This window comes from Mustela lutreola, chromosome 9 (assembly GCF_030435805.1).
Source record: "Mustela lutreola isolate mMusLut2 chromosome 9, mMusLut2.pri, whole genome shotgun sequence".
In the NCBI taxonomy this organism is placed as follows: Eukaryota; Metazoa; Chordata; class Mammalia; order Carnivora; family Mustelidae; genus Mustela; species Mustela lutreola.
In genome coordinates, this window is record NC_081298.1 from 110,562,062 (window position 1) to 110,573,310 (window position 11,249).

An 11,249-nucleotide genomic window follows, 5' to 3' on the forward strand; every position below is an offset into this window, starting at 1 on the left:
AAATCAAAAATGAAACTGATGGAATTTTAATATTTGAATTTAATTCAAATATCTAAAATTTTCATGCAGTGTTACTTCAACATGTAATCAATACAAAAAGTATTGAGATACCCTACATCCTTTTTTTAAAAACTGAATCTTCAACTACTTTGTATTTAGAGCACGTCTCAAATTCAGACTAGACATATTTCAAGTGCTCAATAGCTATTGCCTTGAATAGCACAATTTCAGATAGCCATCAGGAGCTTTTAGAGGGAAAAGATAAAGGGATTGTTTTGGTCATTGGAGATGTTGGAGGGATGCTTGCTTCTGGCCATGTGGCAAGCACTCTGCACCTGTATAAGGTAGTCATCTGCTTCCAGTAGGTCAAGTGGGGTCCAAGACTGGGAAGCCTGTTCTTACCATCCCTCAGACACATTTTTAACACATCTCAAAACAGCTGCTTTGATCTCTGTGTGCCTGTCTCCTTTGTTCTGAGTTGGATCTTTTGTTACCTCAGGTGGGGAAGGGATTGTTATTTATGAATCTTTAACAACCCAACCAGGATATGGAGGAGGAAGTACCTAAGATTGCCCGTTAGTGAAAGATGAAAATTACTTTGATCATTTCACGTTTTCTGAGCAGACTATTAGAATCCACTTATGATTCTGGAGGGAGGAGGGGTTCTGTTAGAATGAGCAAAGCATGAATGGGTGCTGGCGAAGGATGTGCCCAGTAGAAGCCACTGGAGCTCCCCCACCACTCCAAGATTGTCAATACAAAAAAGGAAAACTACAGCCATGATGATAAAGTTGGAGGTCTTGGGAGTGATTGTTCCACCATTTTCTTTCTGATTCCTTGGTTTGATCAAAAAGCTAGATCCTGGAAGTTAAGTGTCTCTGATATTACAGAAAAGCTAATGAAGTGGAGTCAACTGTAGCTAGTTCTGTGCTTCACCTCGTTTCTATATTGGAAGGTAGCTGTAAGTTGCCCTTTGACTGATGTGTAGCGACTGATCTAGTTAGTTCTTTTTTATACCCATTAAGTTGATCTGCCGATAGCAGTGTAAATTTAGCTTACCTAACACACTAGCAATTTATTTTTATTGGCCTGCCCCTGAGATTTTTTTTTTTGCATTGTACCATAATTTGATAAAGCAAGATTTAAATAATTCAAATAATTAAGTTATTCACTATAGTAATGGCAGTATCTGTTAAAAAAGAGAAGGAGAAAAAGCCAGTAAATAGTACATAATCAAGTTAGTCACTGCCATGGGCAACTGAGGCTCAACCCCACTGGGACATGGGAGTCCTGTTGCATGGGCTTCATAATTGTCTGACCCTGAAGCGGGGAGCATTTATCTACTGGCTTCCATTCCCTGGTGGTTAAGTGCTGCTGCATGAACACCCAAGGTTTCTGTAGTCATCCCCTTTGGCAAAGTCAGAGACTCACTCCAGGGAATAAAGTGACGAGGGTGGGGTACAACTGAAGCAAGTATTTATCTGATTGTGTTTGCAAAAGTGGTTGCTGCAGCGTGGCTGGGGTAAAATTTGGGCCAAGAGAATATGGGGTAGTGCACCCAACGTGTTTGGAATGAGGGTAGAGAGTAAGTTCATTTGAATACATTGAGCTTGAGATGCTTGTGAAATATCCAGACATATGTGGGAATGTTCTGTAGGCAAAAAAGAGTGATCCCAGGTATATGGGTGGTGAGTGGTGGGAAACAGTTTATCAAAGTGTAGGTAGGAAGAGACTAGGATCCAGGATAGGTCCTTGAAGAATATGGAGATTAGACAGGCATGAAGTGAGGAAGAGTCCATAAAAGCAGAATGCATAGAAGAGGATAGGGAAGCAAGAGAAACACTAGGTGAGAGCAGGGTCACAGAAAGACTTTCAAGAAAGAGGATAGCAAAAAAGTATTCAATGCTGCCAAGTGGTCAAGAAAGACAAAGCATTAGCCTTTTCAGGAAGATGGCACCAAAGGCAAAGGAAAACCCTGCCCTTCCCAAAGCAGAAGCCAAAGCAAAAGCTTTGAAGGCCAAGAACGTGGTGCTGAAAGGCATCCACAGTTACAGTGAAAAGAAGATCCAAGGTCACCTACATTTGCACAGCCCAAGACACTGTGTCTCTGAAGGCAGCCCAAACACCCTCCAAAGACCGCCGCCAGGAGAAACAAGGTTGACCACTATGCCACCATCAATTACCCCTGACTATGGAGTCAGCCATGAAGAAAATGTAAGACAACACCACACTTGGCTCATTGTGGATGTCAAGACCAACAAGCATCAGATCAAACAGGCCCTGAAGACGCCTTATGACACTGACAGAGCCAAGGTCCACACCCTAATCAGGCCTGATGGAGAGAAGGCCTACATTCAACTGGCTCCTGAATACGGTGCTTTGGATGTTGCCAACAAAACTGGGACCATACTAAACTGAGCCCAGCTGGCTAAATATAAAGGTTTTCACCGTGGTGGCGGGATGGGGGAAGACAAAGCCGTAATGTCCACTCCCGGCATGTTTGTCGGTAACTGGGATGGTGGCGCCAAAGCCATGTTGGAATGAATGTGGTTAAGGAATGAGTGGGGAGTGGAAGGTAGAAATAACAAGTATCCTCAGTGCTGAGTAGTTTGGCTTTAGAAGGAGAGGTCAAGACTGGTAGCTGGAGGGGGACGTAAGACTAAGCAAATACTTCTTTTAAAATAGGAGAGATGTGAACATGTACCAGGATGCCTTCAGGTACAGGGGACAGAAAATTCTTCCCTAACTTGCTTAAGCCTAAAGGGACTTTATTAACTGATAGAATTGCAGAGCTCAGGTCTAGTTCTTGTTTATTGTTACAATTGGCGAGGGCAGTAGAATGGAAGTAAGGAAAGGCGAATTTGTATATCTGATTACAGGCAAGTATGGGAATTCTCTCGGATGCTTCTTGCGCAACCCGCACCCCCCCCACCTCACCCCCCCCACCCCCCCCACCCCCCGGCAAAGTGAGGAAGATGAAGTAGCAGGGGCCTGGGGAGAGCAGAGGTTACAAAGATCCTCCTGGAGAACTGAATTGCAAGCAGCATAAAAACAGGCATACGCGGTGCGGGGTCCGCCTGGCGAGGGCGAAAAGATCCAGGAGACAGCTTTAGTTCTTCACCCCTTCACCCCTCGGCCTCCCTTCATCTTTACTCCAAATATCAATTTCCACCTTTTGAAGGGCACATTCGAGAACCGCGTTGGTACCTCAGGGGGCGGGGCCTGGGGCCTTCTGGGAATCGTAGTTTTTTTTTTTTAAGGTTTTTGTTTTTGGTTTTGTTTTTTTTTTTAAACAGACTGAAATCACAAGTAGGCAGAGGCAGGTTCCCTGCTGAACAGAGAGCCCGATGCGGGGCTCGATCCCAGGACCCTGAGATCATGACCTGAGCCGAAGGCAGAGGCTTTAACCCACTGAGCCACCCAGGCGCCCCTGGGAATCGTAGATTTTTGAGGGCACTGTGCGTCGGCGCTCTGTGGTCCTTGCTCCTTGTAGGGCCGCCGCGAGCAGGTTGGCGCCCAAGGTGAGGACCAGGGGTAGCGTGTGGCGGGAGCGGCGGCAGGGGGAGGGAGGTGTGAAGAAAGGACGGGGAAGGAAGGAGGGATTCGAGACGCGATGACGTGAGGGTGGAACCGAAATGGGATGTTTCGAACTATCCTTGGCCCCTTCCTCAGGCTGACCTTGATCCGACCTGCTGCGGGGCAGGGGAGGAGGCGTCGGCTGCAGGCCGGGCGCTGCTCAGGGTGACGACGTGGCTCGGAGGTGTAGTGAGATGTCGCTAGCCTGATCCCAGAGCGTGAGTGCCCTGGGGTGTGTGCCGCGCTCCGCGGTGCGAGTCCCTCGGGTAGAACGGTGCATTTCCTCCCCTAGCCTTCCTTTCCGAAGCTTACCCTGCTGTCCTTCCCCTGCTTACCCGTCGTAGGGGTTCAGTACACCGGGATTGAACTGGGCCCACAGAACCCTGTTGGTCCGTCTTTCCCGGAAAACACCTCAATCGCTCATTTCTCTCCGTTCCCTGGGCCAGGTCCAGGCGTTTCAACCTCTTACACCCGGCTCCTTGGAGCTGCCCAGTGGTGCTCCCTCTTCTGAGTGCTGCTTTCCAATGCCAGCCAGACTTCGCGCACAACTTAGTATTTCAGTTAGTCTGCAGATAGTTCTGGAGTACTATGTGGAAGTAGCTTTCTTAGTGTGAGGGAACCAAGATGTGAGTCCCAACATTTACCACCTACTTGGCAAGACAAAGACACAAAGATAACTTACATACTAGGCGATTGAATCAGAAATCTGAGAGTTCAAGGAAGATAAAGACCCTGACTCTTTGTTTCATCATGAGGATCCATTTGGTTCTGGATTGGAAAAGAGTTTATAGGCTTGGCTGGAAACAGCCATAGCTTATTTTAATGTCACTGGTGGGCACCTTTTGGTTAATACCACCTTTTGGTTCTGTGAGCCACATTGGATGCTGTGTCCTCTATGTACCCGCCAGACTCCAAAGAGCTCTTGGGAGGAGAAGTCTGGTAGCAGAACATGAACAATGAAACCTTAGGTGAGGAAGGTAGAAGGGTTGCCTTTGCTACCTATCTGGGTCTCTGGGGTGCAAATTACGGGAACCCAGCTCAAACTAGTATGGAGGTGGGGGAAAATTTCATGCAGAGGATATTTTTTAGGTCACGGAGCCCCAAAGAAAAGAATACAGGTGGGTAAACTGGGACTGGGGACCCTCTCTTAAACCCCTGCCTCTGCTTTTGTATGTACTTATATTTCATATTTTCCTGTCACTGCTGACCGGCATTTCTGCTCTCCAATGGCTTGACAAAATGTGACTGTCAAGGGCTCCCAAGTGGAGCCTCATGAGAAGAGACTGACCTCTTTTTCTTGGTTCCACTTCCAAAATTCCATGAGAAGGACTAATTGGTTCAGATGCCAATCAGCTTTGGCCAGGAAGTAGAGTCCGTTTTTATTGTTGTATCCATGTGGGTAGAGCCATTTCCTTGAAAAGTGTAAAGTATTGGCAGAGCTCAAGAGACGGAACAGTAGCTGCTCCCTGTTGCCTGTCACTCATCCTGAAATAGGACTACTAAGAAAATTACTTTATGTAGAGTAATTTACACCCTGTCCTTGCCATAGTCCCTTTCTCTGAGAACTGCTCTTTCTGCTCATGGGAATGGCTGAGTGGGCAAGAGGTGGAAAAATGATCTAAGGTCATTAGTCTCTCAATGGCTAACAACAGATAAGGTCCTGAGAATTCTGAGTAGGAGATGCAGAGACCATGGCCAGTGAATTGTGGGTGTTAGATCAGCAAGCCCAGGAGGGCTGGGAGTTAAAGACCTCACTGAGCCTTATCTGTACAGAGGACAATGTTCTGAAAACATTCTCTTGGGAGATGAAGAGATGCAAGACCCATTTAGCCCCTGATGGCTTGAGAGAGCACCCTTTATCTCAGCACCATTCTCATTTGTGGTTGCCTCCATGCCCATATCTGATGGCCTGCATACACAGAAATTATAAATATAATCTTGCTATCGGCCATTCTAAGTGTCCAAGATGGCATATCCACGTTCTCTATGTAGAGATCTTAAGAGCAAGAGATAAAGAATGTGCAGCACCATCATCCTTCAGTATCCAGCAGGGTACACAACTCTATTAATGAAAAAAAAAAAATCTGATTGGTAGTGGATCACAACCATATCAGAATCCCAAAGATGGTGCCTAATAGGATTTATCCTGCTGAACCATAGGGATTATGTTACATAGAATCAGCCTCAGATGAGCACTGATGGATCCTTTTACCCTTTTTTTCTCCTCTAACGTCCTCTCTACTGGTACTGACTCCATCTTGCAACAGCCTTTGTAATAAAACCCTGACAGAATATTGTTCTAGCTTTCTCTGTGGGCAAGCCTGGGGAGACCATTGTTCCTGGCCACTCCTGGAATGGTTTTTCAGATTCCCTGAATAAAATTTCTGTCAGATGAATGCATCTTTCTCTTGAGAATATTACCTCTCCTGTCTTCCAGGTACTGTTATGTCATAGGTGGTCTCCACATCAGGCCCAACGATGAGCAGGATTGGAGAGAAGAGGACAGAGATTCTTCATCCTGTTCCAGATGGATAGTTACTCTGTGTAGTCTGCCTTCGCTTTCTGATATTTGACTGCTGACAGCTTTTAAGACTCACCCCTCCTACCCCTTGAGTCTCACACCTGTACAAGCTGATAAGAAAGCCTGAATGCTGTCTCCCTGGGCCTTGGCAAGAGATCCACATCACACAAGCCCCTTCCTGTGGGCGTGGGAACACTCACCCTAGTCCTAAGCACAATACAAACCCAACCTCCTTTCCTCACTCTCTTAAGCCATTTTGGCCCGGATTGAGAGACTGACCCTGGTCTAGACCTCAGTTACGTAAGTAATGAACCTTTTCATACACTTGGTGTGTGTTTATGTGGCACCGTCATTCTCAGTATTGGAACCAAACTTTGGGTGGGGCCTGTCTGCCTCTGCAGGTGACCATTACACTCTGGATACACTAGCTCTCTAGCTAATCCTTTATTTCTCATGGTCTTCTGAGATGCCAGCCCATGTAGGGTCAGTGGTCAGTCAGTCCACTGGTTGGTCCTGCTGCCCTGTATTCAGGCCTGGACTTACCATTGAATAGCTGGGTGTCATTTTGCATATAGCCTCCTAGCGCTGTGGAAACTAAAAAATAAAATGGCTAACAGAGGAGCTGGCTCTCTGAGTTGGAGGAGTGTGCAACTCTTGATCTCAAGGTTGTGAGTTCAAGCCCCATGTTGTGTGTAGAAATAATAAACTAAAAAATAAATAAACTTTAAAAAAAAATGACCGTGACCAAAAAAGATTACCCTGAAGAAGCTGGCTGGGGACGCCTGGGTGGCTCAGTGGATTAAAGCCTCTGCTTTCGGCTCAGGTCATGATCCCAGGGTCCTGGGATCAAGCCCCTCATCGGGCTCTCTGCTCAGCAGGGAGCCTGCTTTCCTTCCACTCTCTCTGCCTGCCTCTCTGCCTACTTGTGATCTTTGTCTGTCCAAAAAAAAAAAAAAAAAATTTTAAAGAAGCTGGCTGGAATTTCTAGAATCTGGTGTCTGACTCCATTTCTTGGTTAGATGAAACACAGTCGCTTTTTTTGAACCTGTACTTGGGACCTTTGGCAATCAGGAAGGAATTAGGACAGGAGGCCAGTGCTCTTCAGATCCCAGTAGGAGCCACAGAAGTCATAAGGCCTAGATGCTGTGTGTTTTGGTTTTTTTTTTCCCTAAAGATTTTACTTATTTATTTGACAGAGAGAGAGATCACAAGTAGGCAGAGAAGCAGGCGGTGGGGGGGGGGGGGGGGAGGGTGGCGCGGGGAAGCAGGCAATACAAGGCTTGATCCCAGGACGCTGAGACCATGACCTTGACCTGAGCCAAAGGCAGGTCAATCCACTGAGCCACCCAGGTGCCCCGACCTAGATGCTGTTTAATTTCATTATAATGCCCACCATATCCTATAAATAACACCTGACCTGGCTTAAATGTATTTCTGGTCCTTAGAACTAAATAAAACTTGACTACTAGTACACTAGTACACTAATCTGCTTTTACTGTTTTATTGGTGATCATATAGTCTTCACAATAGCTTTTTAAAAGAATGTTAGTATAAGCATCCTCCTGGTTGTCTTGAATTTAAAAGTCAAATTGAGTTATTTATTAAATTGCTTGCTTGTATCAAAATACTACAGAGTATAATGCTTATTATAGATTTATAAAATGGGGTAAAAATTGACTTCATTGTAAACTCTTTTTTTTTTTTTAAAGATCTTATTTATTTATTTGTCAGAGATAGAGGGAGAGAGAGCGAGTGAGCACAGGCAGACAGAGAGGCAGGCAGAGGGAGAAGCAGGCTCCCTGCCGAGCAAGGAGCCCGATATGGGACTCGATCTCAGGGCGCTGGGATCATGACCTGAGCCGAAGGCAGCTGCTTAGCCAACTGAGCCACCCAGGCGTCCCTGTAAACTCTTTTTTTAAATAGTTTTCTGATATGGGTTCTGTTTCCAGGAAGCTACTAACTCAGGAACAGAGTTGTGGCAATATCCATAATTTCCATCTCCTGGGAAAGGGTGAATTTGCTTCTAGGCTTGCTCTGCTCTTCGAAGAATATTGAGAGTAAGGACTGTTTCGTACCAAATTGATATGTAGAGATTTTTAGTTTGAGTCAGAGAACTACAGACTGGGATCTTTCATGTCTCCTTCTCTAGCTCTGCCAGCTCTGGCCTGGGCCTTTTCCAAGAGAACACAGAAGAGGAGAGAATGGCAGCCAGGTGGCAGGTGAGTTGAACTTCCTTTAGTCACGAGCTTTTTTGCAAACCTTAGAGATTATCCCATTATGATAGAAGTTGGGCTCTATAGAGAATACTAGTATGTTTGCTGGTTTCAGATTCTCTTCTTTCTTGCCATACAACCCAGCTGTAGGGATCTTCCTTCTGAATGGCCCTTCATAATGCCTGGGTGACCGGCCCCATCATGTGTTTTGTAATGGATGGGAGCAGAGGATTGAGGCAGTTCTCCCCTTAGCAGTAGCTCAGGGAGTGTTTAGAACTTTCATGAGAACATAAAAATTCTGAATCTTCTAATCCCTTTCAAAGGGACACCATATTTTTAATCCTTTTTCTCCAGTTTTAGTTCTTAAAAGTATCTTATGTTCCACGTACACTTATCATGGATCTTCCCTTGACTTGAGAATCAGCTGTTCAGCCTGAGATCTTGTGGATCCATGCATGTTAGAGCTGAAAGGGAACTCAAAGATCATCTAATTGAATTCTTTAATTTTATAGTTTAAAAAATTAATACTAATAACTGTCCCTGAAGTTTGGAGGCTCAGCCATGGATATGACATAGGCCATCACCAAGAGTTTCATGCCTCAGGTCACAGAACTGATGTATGATCTGTACCTCTTTTTTTTTTAAGATTTTTTTTTATTTATTTGAGAGAGAGAGAAATCCAGCATGAGCAGCGGGGAGAGCAGAGGGAGAGGAAGAAGCAGGCTCCCCACTGAGCAGGGAGTCCAATTCAGGGCTCAGTCCCGAGCTGAAGGCATATGCTTAACCAACTGAGCCACTCAGGTACCCCATCTTTTTTTTTTTTTTTAAGTAGTCTCCACATCCAGTGGGGAGCCCAACACAGGGCTTGAACTCAATGACTCTGAGATCAAGATCTGAGCTGAGATCAAGATTCAGAGGCTTAACCGACTGAGCCACCCAGGTGTCCCTCAGACTTATATCCCTTATGTAAAATATCCAGTGCCCTTTTATCATTAAAACCATTTCTTTCCTATTTTATACAACTTCCAGTGCTGTATTCTTTTCTCTTCCTCGGTAAGACATAAAAGAAGACACATGGGTGAGTAAGAACATGTTTGTCTTTCAGAAGTCACTCAAATTTAAGGATGTGGCTGTGAGGTTCTCAAAGATTGAATGGAAGCAACTTGTCCCTATTCAGAAGACTCTTTACAGGGACGCCTGGGTGGCTCAGTTGGTTAAGCAGCTGCCTTCAGCTCAGGTCATGATCTCAGTGTTCTGGGATCGAGTCCCACATTGGGCTCCTTGCTCCGCAGGGAGCCTGCTTCTCCCTCTGACTCTGCCTTCCACTCTGTCTGCCTGTGCTCGCTCTCACTCTCTCTCTCTTACAAAATAAATAAATAAAATCTTTAAAAAAAAAAAAAAAAAAAAAGAAGGCTCTTTACAGGGAGGTGATGCTGGAGAACTATCAGGGTTTTGTTTCTTTGGGTAGGCATGACTTTCCTTGGTGACTCAGAATCTGCCATTGGGTGTGTGTGTAAAGATGGCCCTTCTTTTCTTACCAGGGAAGAATTGTATGTCTTTGGATAGATCCCTGGGAAGGGTATAAATGGTTTGTGAGTTTATTTAACTTTTATTGTTTGTATTTAAGTAATGGCTGTCAGGACTGTCAGTAAATGGCCTTTTTGATCTGGATAGAGTCTGTAGGGTACGTGAAGCTTGGTCTGAGACCCTAGCTTTAAGCAAAAAATTGTATTATATAAAATGGAAAATGGATAGCCCCTTTCCTGGGGATTTTTTTTTTTTTTTTAAGATTTTATTTATTTATTTGACAGAGAACACAAGTAGGCAGAAAGGCAGGCAGAGAGAGAGGAGGAAGCAGGCTCCCTGCTGAGCAGAGAGCCCGATGCGGGACTCGATCCCAGGACCCTGAGATCATGACCTGAGCTGAAGGCAGCGGCTTAACCCACTGAGCCACCCAGGCGCCCTCCTGGGGATTTTCATAAGGGGGGAAAATCAGATAAATGTTTATTTGTGTTTTACCTAAAATTGTGAAACAATGGGAACAATGCAGGCACTTGGGAATGGGGATTTAGGTAAATGAATCATTGTACATCCATAGTGGACTACAGTATAGTATGGGCCTTGACCATGAGTGATATTTATAGAGTTGGCAAGATATTAATGATATCCTGTTGAATGATAAAAGCAGTGTACGAAATGATTGGGACCCAAGTACATTTACAACATGTATCTATATGCATAGAAAAAGTCTGGAAGAATCTACACCAGAATTCTATCCCTAATTATCTTTGACTAGTAGGCTTACAGGTAACTTTTTCCCTTTTTTATATTTCTTAATTGTCTACAATGAACATAAATTTTTTTTTTTAATTTAAAAAATTAAAGGCAGAGGGAGAGTGAGAGAGAGAATCCCAAGCAGGCCCCTGCTCAGCAGAGAGCCTGACATGTGGCTCGATCACATGACCCTGAGATCATGACCTGAGTCAAAATCAAGAGTTAGATACCCAAATGACTGAGCCATGCAGGTGCCCTGAACATGAAATATATATATATTTTTTTAAGATTTATTTATTTATTTATTTGACAGAGACAGAGATCACAAGTAGGCAGAGAGGCAGGTGGAGAAAGAGGGAAGCAGGCTCCCCGCTGAGCAGAGAGCCCGATGCGGGACTTGATCCCAGGACCCTGAGATCATGACCTGAGCTGAAGGCAGCGGCTTTACCCACTGAGCCACCCAGGTGCCCCAACATGAAATATTTTTAAAGCTACAAAGAAGATAAGGAAACATTAAATGAGTAGTGATTAACACCAAATTTAATACAGTGGTTGCCTCATCGTGGGGAGGAAGAGGGAATGAGGGAGGGGCTTCAATCTTAGTTTTAATGTTTATTTCTTAAGTTAGATGATGGGTTTGTAGGTGTTTGTCTTAGTCTTCATGC